The sequence below is a fragment of the Mustela nivalis genome, assembly GCF_964662115.1.
Source record: "Mustela nivalis genome assembly, chromosome: 6".
Lineage (NCBI taxonomy): Eukaryota > Metazoa > Chordata > Mammalia > Carnivora > Mustelidae > Mustela > Mustela nivalis.
Genome location: NC_139025.1, coordinates 108,618,643 through 108,634,282, shown reverse-complemented (window position 1 = coordinate 108,634,282; position 15,640 = coordinate 108,618,643). Strand labels below are relative to the sequence as shown.

General features: G+C 48.3%; 1 protein-coding gene and 1 long non-coding RNA gene across 3 annotated transcripts in view; both read left to right on the top strand.

Annotated features, from left to right (window-relative positions):
- The window catches only part of LOC309866253, a 33,075-nt gene extending 30,341 nt beyond the window's left edge, over window positions 1-2,734 (top strand). For both annotated transcript variants that reach the window (XR_014312528.1, XR_014312529.1), the window contains one exon: window positions 1,689-2,734. This is a non-coding gene — a long non-coding RNA (uncharacterized lncRNA). The remainder of the gene's footprint in view (window positions 1-1,688) is intronic.
- Window positions 2,735-7,317: 4,583 nt separating this feature from the next.
- Window positions 7,318-15,640, top strand: part of CGNL1 (cingulin like 1) — a 108,283-nt gene continuing 99,960 nt past the window's right edge. Inside the window, exon 1 of the mRNA XM_082734445.1 lies at window positions 7,318-7,500. The gene's annotated coding sequence lies outside the window, so the exon portion shown is untranslated. The remainder of the gene's footprint in view (window positions 7,501-15,640) is intronic.

Sequence of the window (15,640 nt, the reverse complement as noted above, 5' to 3'; positions counted from 1 at the left end):
ATCTATACTTCAGGTGGTTTGTGGCGGCCTCTAAACCACTTCAGCGAGCCCGATGTAAATTCTGCTGTGTTACCCACGACAGCCTAAGAGGCATTTTTGAGGGTCTCGTCTTTTATGCCAACATTTAATGCCATGTTTGATGTGGAGCCACTGACTGGGTCCTGGTGGTTTCAGAGACAGAGTGGATCAGAGGCCTCAGAACAAGAGAAGCTTTGGTCCTGAGGGAGAGGCCCAGGGTGAGTCCTGTCCCCACCAGTGTAGGCTCTCTCCACTCTGGCTGTGCTGGCCCCTGACGCCCAGCTCAGTTCTTGCCTAGTCTGTGCTGCAGGCAGAGCTTCGTGAGGCTCACTTACACTTACACACGAACTTCTGCTGCCCCCTTTCCTTCTTTCCAAGCCCACATCCAAAGTTTAAAAGTCGTCATCATTTATTTTTTTTTTTTTAAGATTTATTTATTTATTTATTTGACAGACAGAGATCACAAGCAGGCAGAGAGGCAGGCAGAGAGAGAGAGAGAGGAGGAAGCAGGCTCCCCGCTGAGCAGAGAGCCCGATGCGGGACTCGATCCCAGGACCCTGAGATCATGACCTGAGCCGAAGGCAGCGGCTTAACCCACTGAGCCACCCAGGGGCCCCCAAAGTCGTCATCATTTAAAAAAAAAAAAAGTCATCATCATTTGTGTTGGCACAAATTCTGGAAATCAATGTGGTGAGGGAAGGGCCTCTGGGCATCCATCTCTGTGTCCTCGTCACTCATGGAAGGGTCTCAGGGCTGGGGGGGCCTGAGTTCTCAGGCACGGAGGGACTGGGTTCTGGGGGCATGTGGTCCCCTCTGAGCCCTGAGTGTGAGCCTAAAGCACACGAGGGTGAGCAGAGGTGCAGTGGGGGGCCCAGCGCCTAGATGACTTGGTCAGTTAAGTGTCTGCCTTTGGCTCAGGTCAGGATCCCAGGGTCCTGTGTGGGGCTCTCTGCTCAGCTTCTCCCTCTGCCCCTCCCTACTGCTCATGCTTGTGCTCTCTCTGTCTCTGAAATAAATACATACAATCTTTTAAAAATAAATGCATAAATAAAGCACATGGGGGAAAACTGCCTCCAGCCCCCCATCTAGAAACTCCCTGTGGCCACCCAGGTGCTGAGGGCCCTTTGGCTTCGTGCAGGATGCTGGAGAGGGGATGACCCACCCTGTTCCAAAACAAGGGAAGGAAGGCTTGGGATGAATCTACCTAGACGCCTGCAGTCTGAAGGCCTGGGATTCTCCAAGAAGAGCTGACAGACCCAGGAGACGTGGAGATTGCTCCCTCACTTACTCATTAAGGAGCTGTTCTTGGGAAAGCTGTGTGGCTTTTTTGAGCCTCAACTCCCTCATCTGTAAAATGGGGATAAGAACATCTACTTCACCAGGTGGTTCTGACATTTAAATGTGAAAACGTGAATTTCCTCAGACTGCCCTGGAAATCCAAGTTCCCACTACAGTCACTGTCTCCTTGGTCACAGGACTGTAGACAGAGGGATTCACCAGCCTGTGGACTTCAGCCCACCCTTTAGTAGCAGCTCATAAGCCCTATGCCAACTTCTTACACCTAAGTGCTAGGAAAATAAAAAGTATTGACTTTTGCAAAATAAACTAAATTCTAGTTTTCATTATTTCAGGACTAGTTACCAATTTATCCCTTGATATTTCTTCTTCAGACATACCCAGAAAAGTGCATTCCGGAAGGAGAACTCCCTTGCTTGAGAGCGTTGGCAATCCTAAATAAACAAAAATGCAACATTTAGAAACAGCTCATCTGGTGTTTCACGTCATCTGCTGCCCAGTTGGCCTGAGAATGTGGCCCAAAAGATGGCTTAGATGATCTATGACCAAGTGATCCAACCCCGGACAAAAGATTCATTAATTTGCTACAGAGAAACTGTGGCCCACAGAGTCAAAATTTAAAAAAAAAAAAAAAAAATTTAAAAGTTCTGTTTTCAATTTGGAATTTGAGCTATCCTGACATTGGCCAAAGTGTGGTGGAAAGGCAAGTCTTTTATATCCTTGAGTTGTTTTGACATAGCCAGGGACACTTGGAGGATAAGATTCAACAAATGCGGGCGCCTGGGTGGCTCAGTGGGTTAAGCCGCTGCCTTCGGCTCAGGTCATGATCTCAGGGTCCTGGGATCGAGTCCCGCATCGGGCTCTCTGCTCAGCGGGGAGTCTGCTTCCTCCTCTCTCTCTCTGCCTGCCTCTCTGCCTACTTGTAATCTCTCTCTGTCAGATAAATAAATAAAATCTTTAAAAAAAAAAGAAAAAAAAAGATTCAACAAATGCGTCTTCATTGAATTCGTATCAGTGATGTCAGAATGAGTGAGGAGACAAGGATTGTGAACTCGTCCTGTTTCTATTAGTTCTTCCCTCGGCTGATCCGCTGAGCGCTGCCTTTCCTACTCCAGACAGGCATGATGAGCTTCTAGAAAGTTCGGCCCTGCTTGGGGTCAACAGAGTCCCAAAATGAACGTAAAATTCTTTTGACTATGCTGGATCTCCCTAATGTTGCTATTCTCTCTCTCTCTCTCTCTTTTTTTTATTGTGTGCACTGAAATACCTGTGGGAAAAATTCATAGTCCCCTTAGAGGAAATTCTGGAAGGGCAGCGTGGAATCAACTCAACCACGTTTCATTTTTTCCCTCCTCCTCTTTTGACATGTTCACCTATATGATAGGGATATCCTACCTTTAAAGTGAGTAAAAAAATAAAGTGACTGTGTCTTTATCTTCCTGTCTCCCACAGCATAAGAACGTGTTAATGGCACACTCAGCTTCATTAACTTCCTCCACACTACACACAAACACATTTGTTTTTCCAAAGGCTATTTAGGATCTTTAAACAGTAATTAGACTCCACCTCTTCCCTGTGGGGTTCATGAATATCACCTCCCTTTAGAGACCCTGGGATCAAGGCTACAGGATATTAAATTACCAGTCCAAGGCCACAGGGCAAGTTTTGTTGGAATCAGATGGGCTGGGCTATATTCCCTGGTCTGGCCACAAAATGAACTCAGAACCTGTTTTCAGTGCATTTCCTGATGGCTATGGCTGTGCCCGGGGAATAGCATGTGTTTGTTTATTCATTCATCAAACATTTACTGGGACACCTGCCATGCGTGAGTGTCTGGAGACTCAGTGAGGTGTCTGGCCCTCTCCCTGCGGTTGAGGGGCTTACCATGTGTGGGGGGGGACTGAGTTATAAAAGATGATGTGCAAAAACTCTGCACGGCAACATGGGTGGACAGAGAAGGAAGGACTTGAGCTAAAGTTTTAAAGATAAAGAGCCAGGAGAAGGGCATTCTAGGCAAAGGAGCCTTGAGAGCAGGCCCAGAGTGCAGGGTGAGGTGAGCAGGGGCATGGCTCCCTTGTTGAATTCTCTGGCTATCTGGGCCAGAGCCTGCATGGCTTTCTACACCTTGCCAAAGGGTTACTTTTTTTTTTTTTTTTTTTCTCCTGGAGGCCAAAGGAGGGAAGACCTAGCAAGTTTGCCAGCCCACAGGACTCTAGAACTTCAAAGAGAAACTTAATTGTTTGGTATATTAAGTATCTTTCTCTAGCACCTCCAGGAGTGAACTCTTGGACAAGTGACTCACCGGAGACAGAGGTTCTTAGCCTCGTGTGGGAAGGGTGGACGGTCTAGAAATGAGATAGAGCACCCAGGGAATGGCCTCCCTTCAGCTTTGGCTCAGAGCCTGGCCTTGCTGGGGAGGGCACAGCTCGGTCTCCGTGGATGGCACAGAAGTCGCTGTGGTGCCAGGCTGGTGGGACTGGCTAGATGTCTGACCTCTAAGGTTCCAAGGGAGTCACTCCACTGTGAAACAGCTTGGAGGTGATGCAGTGGGGGGATCCTCCTACCCAGAGAAGCTGCCGGATGATGGCTGTAGCTGCAGGAGGCAGGTCCTGAGGACCCACATGCGCTATGAGAGCTGTCGCTGTTGGGATAGTTCTGTGCAAACCCAGTGTCACTAAGGGCTGTCAGCTGCCCATGTGGAGGGAGCGCTTTTGCCCCAGGCAGCTGGGGTGGGGAGTGTAGCCCGAGGGGCAGTCCTTGCTGGGCCTCTGGGAAATTTCTCCAGCTACCACCCCCACCCTCAAATCCCTGACCTTCAGCTTGTCAATTCTGGGGGTGGGGTTAGCGTGGAGCATCTTCTCCAGAGGCACCATCGCAGCTTCATGATGGCTGCCTCCTTCCCTCTCTCACTTTTCCTGCTCCCTCACTCCATGTCCAGGGATCCCTTCTGGAGTAACCCCTGGACCCTTACTCTGTCTCAGGCTTCCTTCCACCCCTACTTTCTGCCCAAGCAGAGCTTCTCCATTTCAACCCAATAAACCACTTTACTCTTTTCTGCTTTACGCACTTCCTCCTGTTTCCTGTCTTGAATGTCTGAGCTCACCTTCCACAAACGTCCTTCCACGTCCTTCCACGCTCCCATCACTCCCCACATTCCCTACATCCTGGCAGCGGGAGCCACAGGATGCAGCTGCCCCCTGTTCCCGGGGGCCCCTCCCGTGTTCTGCATCACTACTTCTATGTTATTTATACCACAGCATTTCTTTGCGTATTTCTGCATCATGTGTTCCACGGACACAAAATTGGGTGGAGAAAAGAGACTTTTTCTTGACTCTTCCTCCTGAAAATTTCACTTCTGGTAGGTTGCTGCAATTGACAAAACAAAAACAATAAAAAAAAACCCCAACCGCCCTCTCCACCAAATCTCTTTCTACAGGCAAAGTTGCAAAAGGCAAGGGAGAAAGACTTACACTGAATAAAAATAAAGGAAGGATGCTTTTCCAAAATTTCTGAAGCTTTGTCTGGAGAGAAATGTTTGCTTTCAGTTAGGACTGAAGGGGTTTGAGCATGCAACCTGATAACAGCTGCTTCTCTGATAAACTAACCTCTACCCCGTCTGTCTCTCTCCTTGCCCTCAAAGGCTCCTCTTATTTTTGTTATTGGCCTCAAAGTGTTGGGGTGGGGGGCAATTGCTGATTAATGCTTATTTTTATTTTTTTTAAAAGATTTTATTTATTTGACAGAGACCACAAGTAGGCAGAAAGGCAGGCAGAGAGAGAGGAAGGGACGCAGGCTCCCTGCTGAGCAGAGAGCCCGATGTGGGGCTTGATGTGGGGCTTGATCCCATGACCCGAGGATCATGACTTGAGCCGAAAGCAGAGGCTTTAACCCACTGAGCCACCCAGGCGCCCCTGCTTTTTATTTTTTAAAAAAGATTTTATTTGAGAGAGTGAGCGCATGCAGGAACAAGGTAGGGGTTGGGGAAAAAGGGAAGTACAGAGGGAGAGAGAGAGACTCCCCAGTAAGCCTGGGGCCAGAAATGGGGCTCAATCCCAGGACTCTGAGATCATGACCAAAGCTGAAGTCTGATGCTTAACTGACTGAGCAACCTAACTGCCTGTGATTAATGCTTTTAAAACACTTAAGAAATACCGAGCGCCTACTTTCTAGAGCTCCCACCCATCATCTCTGTTCTCTGTGTCCATGTGTTTCTTTTTTTTTAAGATTCCACATTTAAGTTGTCTTTCTCTGACTTATCTCACTTAGCATAATACCCTCAAGGTCCATCCATGCGATTGCAAATGGCAAGATTTCCATCTTTTTTGGGCGCCTGGGTGGCTCAGTGGGTTAAGCTGCTGCCTTCGGCTCAGGTCATGATCTCGGGGTCCTGGGATCGAGTCCCACATCGGGCTCTCTGCTCAGCGGAGAGCCTGCTTCCTCCTCTCTCTCTCTCTCTGCCTGCCTCTCTGCCTACTTGTGATCTCTCTCTGTCAAATAAATAAATAAAATCTTTAAAAAAAAGATTTCCATCTTTTTTTAATGGCTAAAATAAAATTTGTATATATGTATATATCCTTTATTCATATACGTATTTGTGTATGTTATGTATACATACACTTTCTTTATCCATTCATCCACTGATGGACACTTAGGTTCTTTTCCTATCTTGGCTGTTCTAGATAATGCTTCAATGAACATGGCGGGGGAGGGGGGGTTGTGCATATATCTTTTTGAGTTAGTGTTTTCATTTTCTTCAGATAAATACCCAAAAGTAAAATTGCTGGATGATATGGTGGTTCTATTTATAATTTTTTGAAGAACTGCCATACTGTTTTTTTTTTTTTTTTAAATAATGGATGCTCTATTTAACATTCCCAACAACGCACAAGGGTTCCCTATTTTCTACATCCTTACCAATAGTTACTTCTTGTTTTTTCTAGAATAGCCGTTCTAACAGGTGTGAGATGACATTGTGGTTTTGATTTGCATTTCCCTGATGTCTTTGCATAGTGATGTTTACATCTTTTCACGTATCTGTTCGCCATCTGTATGTCCTCCTTGGAAAAAATGTCTCTTCAGATCCTCCGCTCATTTTTAAATCAGTTTGTCTGGTTTTCCATTGTTGTTGTTGTTACTGAGTTGTAGGAGTTCTTTATATATTTTTGGATATTAATCCCTTATCAGCTATATAATTGGCAAATATTTTCTTCCATTCACTATTACTTTTTAAAGTCTTCTTACATTGTTACTTGAGATTATTGAATTTTCAAGTGTCTTCTTCATTCAGTATGTCCGCAACGGCTGATTTACTAAGTACAGGTTGCCTGACATTTCCATATTTTCTCAGGCAACTTTCACAGCCTGGTGGGATAGGTATCCTGTTCCTTATTTCATACTTGGTCTCAGGCTCTCCCAGCTAGTCAGGGGCATCCTGCAGTTTCCCCTGGAACGGGCCTAAACTAGATGCTAGAAATCTGGTTTCCAATCCCAGTCCTACTACCATCAACTGTGCGACCTGGGGCACCCCAGTCTCCGACCTCCCTAGCAGGGACAGACTTGTATTATTGTTAGATTGTAAGTGGCACCTATTATCTGACACACCTCCCCCAGTGTCTAGACATAGTAGGTGCTCAATAAATATTTGTCGATTGCGGTGGAAGAAAAGTTTCTGCCCAGTTGGGGTTAAAAGGACTGCAGGGAGGGGTAAAGCGAAAACTGGGCTCAGGGGCCGCGGGGGCGGGCCGGGGGGAGAGGCGGGGATGTCCGGGAATTTGGAAAGTTGGAGGCTTGCAGGAGAAAGACACCCAGCGATGGCGGAGGGGAGGTGGGAGGGCATTCCGATCCGGGGCAGGGGGAAGACAAAGCGTCGCTGGAGAGGGGCGTGAGGCGTGCGGTGCGCTGCGGTGGGGAGAGATGCGGGCGCGGGGCGGCGCGCGCGGCCCAGCCCCAGTCGGGGTGCGGAGCGGAGCGGGCGGCGCGCGAGGCGGAGGCTGGGGAGCAAGGGGGCTTGGGTCCCGCGGCCGCCGGGCTGCTCTCGCCCCCGCGCGGCCCCCTGCCCCTCCTCCCCGGAGGGCGGGGCGGGCCGGGCTCAGCCGGCCTCCTGGCGGCGCCGCGGCCCCTGCGCTCGGGCCGGGTTCTGCTGGCTGTGGCGGGAGCGCGACCTGGGCGGCGGCGGCTGCGGCGGCGGTGAGTGAGGCGGCCTCGGGCGCTGGGCCGGGGGCCGATGTGACTCCGAGGCGGCGGCGGGACCGGAGGGGCTGGGGCTCCGCCAGGTGCGCGGGGGCGCGTCCGCCCTGCGGGCTCGGGACGGTGCCGCGCCAGCCGCCAGGCGCGCGGGTGCCGGGGCTGGAAGGTGCGCTCGCGGCTCCCGCCCGCCGCCCGGCCCAACAGATGGTGCGGACTCCGGCGGAGCGGCGTCGGGGCTGGGGCTGGGCCTCCAGGACCCACCTCCTTGCAGAGAAGAGGGATTGGCAGCCTTTGCGCCTTGCCTCGACCCCCGGGTTCCTGTGACAGCTGCGAGGAAGCCAAGGTCCCACCCGGAGCACCTCAGCCCCTGTCCCATCCAGTGTTAACTTAATTTCTCGGCGTGCTCGTGCAGACCGGAGAAAGGGCTTGTGGCCGCGGCTCCCTCCCCGGCGGTCCCCGGCCAGGCAGGTCTTCCCTAAAAGCCCCCGCCTCTCTCAGAGCACAGAGCCTTGCTTTCCAAGGGACTTTTCCAAGTTGCATCACTCCTTGGCCTCTAGACAGGTGCTTGGCTATCATGTTGGAGTTACACAGGATTTTTTAAAAACTTTGTGTGTTTACTGTGTGCGGACCCCTTCCACCCCAAGGAAGCAGTGCCTTTCCAGCGCTGTTCAAAACACATTGAGAATTCTTTTGGGGCACTGGTTCTCAAACGGCCGCACATCTAGGGAGTTGTTCTTTTTTTTTTTTTTTTTTTCTTGCTTTCTTTCTTTTTTTTTTTTTTTAAAATACTGATGTCTAGATCCCATCTCTAGAGATCTCATTCCGAGGGTCGGGTGGGAGGTGGGGCAGTCTGGATTATGGGATCAAGAAGCTAGGTGATTCATAGGTGCAGCCCCATCAGAGAACCTCCTGGCTTTGGCGCTTGCTCTCACAGCCACTTTTTGTATTGGGGACGATCGGTGCTAACAGCTCATCGCAGGCACTTTTGACTGCCTGCTGTGGGCCATCTCTCCACCTGGAGAGCCTGTTGGTGGGTGCTTGCCAACCTTAGACTGCAGATGGTGCCTTTTTCTGGAGTATGCTTTCTTGCTGCCTTTCTGTTTACAGTAAATATTGCCTGGGCACTTTCTGTCCAGGAGGTGGGAAGTGTAGGAATTAAAGCCACAAAGTCCTTGCAGGATCAAGGTTATAATACAGGGTTGTCCTGCTCAGGCAAAACAAAGTGTGACTCTTCTAGGGGGAAAAGGTTTCAGATTAAAAAGACAGTACTTAAGGGATTTGTGAACTTTTGGAGACCCTCTGCCACAGATAATGATTTTGCCTGTGATGTGAGGTTTTGTTCTTCAAGAAAGCAAGCTAACAAGATCCTTAACGCTGAGTTTGTGTTAATGTGCCAGCATTTGTGACTTAAGCTTATTCCCGTTGTGTTTAATCACACAGTGGTTGTAACACAGTGTATATTTCTTATTGATAGAGTAATATCTGAATTACGGATTTGGTGCCTTACAGTAGTAATGCACAGCTGAGGTGAGTCCTTAGCCACGTTTTGGATAATCTTAAAAATGACAGGGAAATAGGACAAAGGAAAAATTGAACATGGGTATCTGTATTGACTGAATTTGATCGTATATATTTTATTAAGAAAGTGTGTTGTCAGTGTCTGTGCTATTGTGACAGTCTTCTTGGATCTTGGTTAATTTTCTCTTGTATCCAAGTATGATGTTTTTATTAGATTCCCACCCAGATGTTGCTACCTGGCCACAAACTGGTGGCTTTTATTTATTTATTTATTTATTTATTTTTATGTGTTGACTGGAGCTCTAATTGGCATTTTTCTTAGGAGCGGGGTGACTTTTAAGAGAAAGCTCTCCAGAGGTGGAGAAATGTTTTAGTTCATTTCTAGCCCCTCCCATGAATCAAAAGAACCATTTACTTTTTGAAAAAAAATTGTGTGGTTCTGCCAGTTGGATTTTCTTTTTCCCACCTTCTGCTTGCATACCCTGCTCCTATCACTGTGTTCAATTGCTGGAAATGGGGCCGCTGTGGGAGCGGTCTTAATTGTCTTGGCTTGAGAATGGAGGTTATGTGGAGTGCATGGTCTCACAGGGTGGCCCCTGACCTGAATCCTCAACCTTTGGGGAACAAGACCATATGGAAAGTGTTTTCCTACTTTTGATTTTTTTTTTCCCCTCCTTGGACCAGGCCAACAAAATGAAGCCTGCCTTATTGTGGTATTGCATGGTATCGTGTGGCTTATAACCTTTCTAATCTTGTCGCCATTTTGGGGGAAAATGTTTATTTGAGGATGCTGTTGAATTCTTGGTGTCTGAAAAGTTACCCTTGAACAGCAGCGGATACACTGAATATAATAGTGCATCTGGCAAAAAAAAAAAAAAAGTATCTGTGGCTCCAAACAAATTTTACTGAAATATTTCTCACTTAGGGCTTGCAACTCTGATATTCTAAAGTGATTGGAAGTAAGTAAAGGAAAACAAGAAGAAAGTTAGCAAGGGGCTTCTTCATTTGGAGGAAGGGTATATGACACTCAGAAGAGTGATTTTTTTTTTTTTTTAAAGATTTTATTTATTTGTCAGAGAGAGCGAGCAAGAGCGAGCACAGGCAGACAGAGTGGAAGGCAGAGTCAGACGGAGAAGCAGGCTCCCTGAGGAGCAAGGAGCCCGATGTGGGACTCGATCCCAGGACGCTGGGATCATGACCTGAGCCGAAGGCAGCTGCTTAACCAACTGAGCCACCCAGGCATCCCAGAAGAGTGATTTTTGATTGGTGTTACAAGCAGACTACCCTATTGGTTTCCTCTTTTTTTTTTTCTTTCTTTAAGTAGGGACAGTTAACTTTCTTGTACAGTTGGGGGTGCAGAGTGGTTAAAGAAATGTAATGGCTTCCTTAACTGCCTTTCCCCCTGAAACCCACTTATCTAAGAGATGCCATCGACCTTTAAAAAACAACAGCTGATTCTGTGCCTTTCCTTTCTTTGCTCTCTCTGATCTGGGCAGTGCAGTGGCTGAGAGGTTGGCATCAGCAGTGAAAAACAAAGTTCAAGGGAACTGAAAATTGGGTAATTTTCCCTGAATGACCAAGTGCTTACTTTATTTTGTCACATGACATTGGTGTTATCAAGAAACAAGTTACAGCATGAAGACTCTGACAATGGAAAAGAAAAGAAAAAAGGGATGTGACGGGAATATCACCCCAGCTGACCGGCTTTCATGTCTGGGAAGCTTATGGGAGTTTGCAGCCCGATGCCCAGATTCCAGCCTGCGTTTACCTTCCTCTGTCAGGCACTGCCCTCCCTCTGTCTCCTGAGCCAATATACCCTGGGAGAGACAGTGCCTCGATCTTAAATTCACACCAGGTTTTGTTTGCCCCTATTACCGGCAAAGCTCTGCAATTCCCTTATTGAGTTCTTGGGGAACCAGGGACATCCCTGACTTAGGGAGCTTGACGTCTGGCGGAGATGAAAACAGTGGGTTCCAGTAAGCTGGGAGCTCTTATAATCACAACACACACGAAGAACTGTGAGGGGCAGCCAGGTGGCCCTGGCCAGCTGCACCTGGCCAAATGCCTTCTCAGTTCATGGGCAGGCCCCTGGGACGCTTTGTTAGGGTTTAAATTAGAATTGACTAGGTTCAACATCAAGGCTTTTTGTTTTAAGTAGGCTCCACAGCCAGTGTGGAGCCCAACGCAGGGCTTGAACTCACGACCCTGAGATCAAGACCTGAGCTGAGATCAAAAGTCAGATGCTTAACCGACTGAGTCACCCGGGAGCTCTTGGACATCGAGTTTTAAATGACTGACAGTATGACAGAGAGGAGAGAGCATGCAGGGAGCTAGTGGGGAGTGAGGAAAGGCGGCTGGATTCTGGCAGATGCCTTCGGTGAAGGGAAGGCTTAACCGCTCAGGGCAGGGCATTCCCTGGGGTTGGGAAGCTGGTAGGGAACGGGGCTGGATCCGGGGCTGGATCCATTTGGGGCTGCTGGTGACTGGCAAAGGAAGCGTCCTTAGCCGCAGCTACCTCTGCTGGGTGGGCGGGAGAGCTCGTGGTGCCTCCTTAAAGTCACAGCTGGGTACTTTGAGAGCAAGTGATTTGCTTCCTGTCTGCAACTCCAGCCAGCAAGCAACACTCATTCTTTATCATTCTTTTGTCACTTTAGTTCACATTTCTTTGGACCGAGAACTGGACTTCACACTGTTTTTCCGCTCCAGACGGTGGTTTCCAAATAGCTGACCCATTGGGCTAATAACCCCGGGGTTATAAGAGGTGTTACCTTTTGTTTGTTGACCCCCTTCTGAGCTTCGGGTCCTGTGCCCAGCTCTTGTCTTCCGTAGCTCCGAATCTGTACCTACTCCAGAGGCGGGCGACAGTGGCTTCACCTTATAGGTGAGGAAGCCGAGGCCCAGCGAGGGCCTGGGCCCTGTGGTAGCTCACAGCGCTGCAAGGAAGTAGCAGAGTGGAGGTTCGAGAGCCTTCCGTGGTTTCTGCTGCTCTGTGTACCAAAGCAGAGCTGATTAAGAAAGTGTGTTTTCTGTACCCCGTTTTTCTAACATCCAGTCCTCTAAGGTTGGGATTGATTTAACCAGGTGATATGTTTTGCTTCTTAATGGAGAGCATAGATTAGGCTGTTCAGAAAGACTGAATGGATCCCACATCCTAGATGAGAGAGAGGCCCGCATTTCTGCAGACTCTGCAAACCTCTGAGTTTCTGTAGCTACTTGGCTGTGGTGTAAGAAATTAAAAGCAAAATCCAGTGTTGAACATTCTGGAACAAGATAAAGCTGTGCACGTTCAGTTCTTATTTATGTGGTGCTTTCGACAAAAACAAACCTTTGCTGCATAGCAATTACCTTAAGCTCCTAAAATTACAGGTAGTAAGGGCTTCGAGGCCCTGTGGGGCTATAATTAGTAAAGATGAGTTTAAAACAAGGTTATGAGTGTGTGTTCATTGCTATGGTGGGTTGTAGCTCAGTATTTCAATCTGAGAAGGATTGGCTCCAGGGAACATTTGCAGGGGACTCAGTACAGGGTCATCATGGAATTAGTATGTTAGGGATTAGAGCGCAGGACATTTGTCATGAACATAGACAATTTCTGGCAGACTTTTTGTTTATAGGGACAGGTTTATTCCCTGCCACCCAGTCACGTGGTATCATTTCTGCTTGCACTAGGTAGAGTACACAATGGTTCAGGTTGTTACTATGTAGCTTTTTTTTTTTTTTAAGAAGTATAAAGCCCCTCTATTATTAATAATATTTCACTGTTGTTTATTTGGCCTTAATCACAGAGGACTGAGGCAAGGTGACCAAGATTTTCTAGTTTTGGCTTCAGGAATTTTCTTGGTTTTTAACCTCTGACTGTCCCTGGCTCTCTCTCCTTGCATTTTATTGCATTTGAAACAGGCCTTCTTGCTTTCCCTTGCAAATCTATAGCCCATACTGGAGAGAGGACCTACTGTGGCCAGGACTCCTCCTGGGGATCCTGTGACATCAGTATTGTTAGTCCCATTTTCTGGGTCAAGAACCTGGTGAGGTCTGGAGTGGGGTACTAAGTGGGAGTTTGGGGATTTCAGACTCTCAACAGTTGGCCTCTTTGGACTTCATTTGAAAGGAAAAAGAAATGGCCCAGTTATCAAAGCCATGAAGACGTTCTGTATAACCTATGAATTAATATATATCTTTGAACTTCATTGTAGCTGTATTGGTCACTTAAAAAAAAAAAAGATTTTTGCCTAGGGGATTTTTATCCTCCTTCTTAAAAACAGTGACTTAGAATTACACAGCAGCAGCTGAAAAGTTGATTAGCCTCTCTCCTTGCCCTAATCTAATATCAAAAACCTGAAAAGTTACTGAGAGTGTGATTACAGTGGAAGCTTTAGGCGTTGGAGAGGAACTGATAAAAAAAGAATGGAGGGAGAGATAAGTGTAGTTGGCAAGAGACTGCAGGGTAGATTTTACCAAATTTAAGATTTCTTCTCCTGTGAGTTTTTGGTTTGGGGATTGAGCCCCTTTGTTCCAGATGCAGGGAGACTGGCTCAGCCTTGCCACCCTGGGCCACCTGTGAATTTGGGGGGTGAGGGATGGTGAGGGCAGAGGGAAGGAGAAGAAAGAGGGGAAATGGGGAGTGGGGCGGGGATTAAAGCCTGCTGGCCTGGTGTCTGGCCTGCTCTGGACCCACAGCACGGGGTCCCTACAGTGAGGCTAACTTCTTGGGTGTGAGGCAGCCGGGTGGTGTACAGAAGAGAGGAGGGGGGGGGTCATCTTTGGACTTCCCCAGAGACTTGTCCGAGATCAGTAATTCTCCTAATTATAGCAGATCCTCCTAGAAAACTTACTTCCAGCTCTGTCTGGGAGACTTCTAATATAGCAACTCTAGGGACCAGGTACTCCCATAAACCCATTTTACAGGTGAGGGAAACAAGGCCATGAGACATCGGGCAAGTCATTCAAGTTGTGTCACTACAGAGTGGTGGGCCCCGGGGTTCAGACTCGTCTGGCCCTGAGCTGTGTTCTTAATGGCTCAGGTGGTCTCCCTAGACCCAGAGCTCTGGTTGCTGCTGCATTGGTTCCTTCATTTCTTTGACCAAAAAAGCCCGCTTGTATATGCCTTTATCTCACAATTAGAATACCATTGGGGCCCTCTGTGTACGTGTTCCACTTCCCACAAACCTGCAAGCAGACATATGAAGAGGAGGGATCTCACCACTGACTGGGTATCCTTGTGTCTAGCAGAAAAGAGGTGCTTGGCGAGGTTTTGTGGACGGAAGGATGGAAGGCAGTGGCCTTTGGGAACACAAAGATGTCCCTGTATTTCTTCTCTCTAGCAGCTGCGGTGATTTTTTTTTTTTTTTTTTAAGATTATTTGTTGGGCGCCTGGATGGCTCAGTGGGTTAAGCCGCTGCCTTTGGCTCAGGTCATGATCTCAGGGTCCTGGGATTGAGTCCCGCATCGGGCTCTCTGCTCAGCAGGGATCCTGCTTCCTCCTCTCTCTCTGCCTGCCTCTCTGCCTACTTGTGATCTGTGTCTGTCAAATAAATAAATAAAATCTTTAAAAAAAAAAGATTATTTGTTTATTTATTTGACAGAGATCACAAGTAGGCAGACGCACGCAGAGAGAGAGAGGGGGAAGCAGGCTCCCTGCTGAGCAGAGAGCCCAATGTGGGGCTGGATCCCAGGACTCTGAGATCATGACAGAGCTGAAGGCAGAAGCTTAAGCTCTGAGCCACCCAGGCACCCCTGCAGTGATTTCTAAACAGAAAACAAAAAACAAACAACAAAAAACAAGAGGGAGCACAGGGGAGTGTTTCATAAAAGTAATCAGAATTCCTGAAAAAAAGCACATTTAAAAAATGGAATTTGGGGGCACCTGGGTGGCTCAGTGGGTTAAAGCCTCTGCCTTCAGCTCAGGTCATGATCCCAGGGTCCTTGGGATCTAGTCCCGCATCAGGCTCTCTGCTCAGCGGGGAGCCTGCTTCCCCCTCTCTCTCTGCCTGCCTCTCTGCCTTCTTGTGATCTCTGTCTGTCAAATAAATAAATAAAATCTTAAAAAAAAAAAAATGGAATTTGTGTTCTAGGGCCATGATCTCATGTTTGTGGGAACAGCATTTACTATTGGCAGTGCCCAGGGTGCTTTGTGAGGAAGGAGGCCCTTCAGACTGAGACATTGCTGGGACGGCTCTTATCGGAGAGCCAGCAGACCACATTTTCTTTGGGGCTGAGCACCACATACCAGAAGGCTCCAGGTCCTCCGTCTCTTTTGCTAAGGCCACAGCCGTAGAAAGTGGTTCTGTCCCTTGTGTCCTCATTCTGTCTCCACAGCAAGGGAGCGGGGGAGCACGTTGGGGTTTCTCTGACTCGTGTTGGGAGCCATGACTGCCCTTCACCAAGTATGAGGCGTTCCGGGCAGCTCCCCCTTCCATCCAGACGGACGTGTTTCCTCACCCGTAAAATGGGGGTGTAGTGCCTGCCTCATAGAGTTGTTGGGACCACGTCTCTTTGACACGAGAGACTCGTATTCAGGTGGGGCCCCGCTGCGGACAGGTGGCGATCTCTGGAGACATTCTTGGTTGTCAGACTGGGGGTGGCGGTGGCTTCTAGCATCTGGCGGATAGAGGCTAGGGATGCTATT